Below are 3,661 nucleotides of genomic sequence, written 5' to 3'. Positions count from 1 at the left end.
GCGCCTGATTCTCTGATCATGGCTGGGGGGCAGGGCAAAGGCGGCTCTTAGCTCCCCGCTGGGTTTCCGATCACTGTCAGTGGCAGGGGGCTTCTTCCTGCTTTCCCTTTAGCCTCCCTGCATTGTGCCTACATATGCAAATTAACCGCCATTTTGTTGTCAGTTAACTGCCATCTGAGTTGGCAGTTAATTTGCATATAGCCCTGATTAGCCAATGAAAAGGGTATCGTCATACGTCAATTACCATTTTTCTCTTTTATTATATAGGATGTCTTGGGCAAGAAGGGGTGGCAAGATAGTCAGCGAGGAGACAAGAGCACTAATGATGAGAGAAGCTTCAGCAGAGCAAACCCAACCTCCCTTTCTTTCCTTGGGCGTTGCTGGTGCTTCCACGTGAGGGAGGAGGACAGCGTTTGTTCAGCACAGCTTGCATTCCGCAGAACAGATCAGCGGGACCACCCATTCAGTATCTGGGGCATAAGGTTCAACAAGTCTGGTGGGTCAGTTTCTGTCTGCTCTCCCCAAACCACTTATAGGCCTGAGGCCAGGGCATTCCCCTTGGAGCACTTCCCCACTATAGTCTATTCACAACACAGCACCCCCAGCAATCCTGTGAGACTGTGAGCCACACCAAGTCATTCCTCTGCTCGTACCCTCCATGGCTCCCTAGCTCCCTTGGAGAAGGCCAAGGTCCCTAGAATAACCTTCAAGGCGCAGGCCTGCCTCCCCCATTACCTCTCTGACACCCTCTCACTCACACCTCAAGACACACTGGCCCTTGCTGTTCCTCCCCCATGGTGGGCATGCTTCTCCCTCAGAGCCGTAGCATTTGCTGTTCCCTCTGCCAGGAACACTGTTCCCCCAGGTACCTTCATGCCGTGCTCTTTAAATCTAGGCTCCTTGGGGAGCCTTTCCTGACAACCCTATTTAAAATTCCAAGTGTCCTCCCATATGTACACCATTCCCTTTCCTGCTCTATTTTTCCATCACTTACTGGACTCACAGCTCACTCTTAATATCTGATATCACTTATTACTTTATTTTTGTTTATCATACCTCCCAAATATAAATTCTATGAAGTCAGAGTTTAGATTATAAACTCTATGATCCTTGTTTTGTTCACTGATGTCTCCCTGCCTTCTGGAATGGTGCTTTGACAATTGGTAGGCTCAATAAACTGTAGTTAAATGAAAAAAATGGAATGGCTTTTTATGGGTCATCTCTATTCATCCTTACAATAGCTCTAATGGTATAGGATTGCTCTCAATTTACAGATGGGAAAATTAATTATAAAATGTGCTGAATACATGTGGTATGCCAGGCACAGTACTAGGCAGTTGAGTTTCAGAGGGTTAAGAAGGTGGGCCCGGGTACATAGCTAAGTTCACCAAGCAATTATAGCTCTGGGCTGTCCCACATAGTCCCTTGGCTATTGAGCACCCGAAGTCTAGCTCATCTGAACTGAAATGTGTCATAAATATAAAATGCACACCAACTTCTAAGACTTAGCACAAAAAATGAAACTATCTTATTCATCTTTTTTTCATATTGATTGCATGTTGAAATTATATGTTTTAGATCTATTGTTTTAAACAAAATACTTTATTAAAATTAATAATGCCTGTTTCTTTTTACTTTTTAAAATGTGACTATTATAAAAATGTAAATTATGCGTGATCTGCACTGGACTCTTATAGCTATTTTCAATACACCTTGCATCTCTATTTCAAGTATATTACCTCTTGGACACTTGAGGTCAAGAGTGCAGTGACACCTCTAGCCAGTTTCTCAGTGGATAGAACGCGGGCCTGCAGACAAAGCATCCCGGGTTCAAATCCAGTCAAGAGCACATACCTTGGTTGCAGGCTCCTCCCTGGCCCAGGCCCTGGTCCAGGCTCATGCAGGAGGCAACCCATCGATGTGTTTCTTTTACATCGATATTTCTCTCTGTTTTTCCCTCTATTCTACTCTTTCTAAAAATCAGTCAAAAAATATCCTCAGGTGAAGGTTAACAACAACAACAACAACAACAAAAGAAAACCACCACAAAAAAACAAGAGTGCAGTGACTGTATCTTTCCTAAGGATAAGAGCAAAGATTGCAGAATACATCAGCAAGTCCCAAAGGTAGTAACATACTTGTTACCTGCTGAATGACTGAATGTTTGTGTCTCCCCCCAGATTTATATGTTGACGCTCTAACCCCAAATGTGACCCGATTGGAGGCAGGTCCTTTGGGACACAGGTTTAGATGAGGTCCTGAGGGTGCAGTCCCCCTGACGGGATTAGTGCCCTATAAGCAGAGGAAGAGATGCCAGAGTTTCCTTTCTCTGCCTTGTGAGGACACAATGAGGAGGTGGCCATCTACAAGCCCGGAAGAAGGGCCTCACCAGAACCCGACCATGCTGGCACCCCGGTCCTGGACTGGTAGCTTCCAGAACTCTGAGATAATAAACTTATGTTGTTTAAGTGCCCCCTCACCCCCACCCCATCTGTGGTATTTTGTTATGGCAGCCTGAGCTGACCAAGACAATACCTAAAGACTGAATGTCTCTCTCCATGAAAAGCAAATGGAGGGTTGAAGTGACCCCCAAGGTGATGCGTCTTTAGAACCTTCTAGTAAAGAAGATAGCTCCCTACACCAGCTTGCGAGTGGTGACTGAGAAGAAGGAGTTTCCACTATAATGGAGGCGGATGAGGCTGACTGTCACAGAGCCAGGACATCTACCATTCATATTATCGAGCATGTTCTTCCTTCTACTCCCCGCCAACTGAGCAACCTCTGAGAGGCATTTTGCTGCCCATATAGACATGCTTATAAAGAATACAAATACTAGTAGACCTGAAAGTTACACTTCTTTTTGCTAATCAGTAAGCTGGAGAGCTGGTTTTATTCATCTGACTCTGGGGACTGGGTCTGTCCACTTTCAAAAGGTTGACAGAATTGGATTTTTGAAACTTACAGTTTAAGGACCACACCTCAGATGACAGAGAATCCATAACGTTGGTAATAAACACAAATAAATAAGAGTGGCAGCTAACATTTGTTGCGTGCTTACTGTATCCAGCACCATTCTAAGAACTTTATGTGTATTCACTCATCTAATCCTCACCAATAACGCAGGCATTATTATTATTCTCATTGTGAAGATGAGAAAGCAGAGAAATAGTCAATGTAAGCATCTTACCCATGGCCATACAGCTGGTGATTTGCAGAGCCAAAACTCAGATACGAGATCATGCCTGGTAGTGGGCACCTTCCTTGCCCAGACTGTAATTAGGATTCCTAGAGCTGAACTGCCAGGCACATGGAGCACCTACTTTCTACCATCTATCCTTCTCAATTGCTATGCAAAGGGACTAAAATCCAATCTTTGCACAAACTAGCATCTACTGAGCAACTAAGTACATGGTCAGTAAGCATTTTTGAAGTAATGGATTAATGAGTGTCCAGAATTAGGCCTTTGTCTTAAGAGTCCTAAGGTCAGTTGAGGATGCAGACAAGGGATATTTAAAGACTGAGCCAAAAGTGTAAGTATCTAAACTGTGTTCACCAAGCTCTTGCACATTGGAGGGGCTATAACTACTCTGGGCATAGCTATTCTAGGAGAGGGAAAAGTATTTTTGCTCTACCTATTTGAAATTCATTGACTGGGGGCCTC

This window comes from Myotis davidii, unplaced genomic scaffold, assembly GCF_000327345.1.
Source record: "Myotis davidii unplaced genomic scaffold, ASM32734v1 scaffold765, whole genome shotgun sequence".
Taxonomy (NCBI): domain Eukaryota; kingdom Metazoa; phylum Chordata; class Mammalia; order Chiroptera; family Vespertilionidae; genus Myotis; species Myotis davidii.
The sequence above is the reverse complement of the archived record's forward strand: the minus strand, read 5'-3'. Positions refer to the sequence as shown.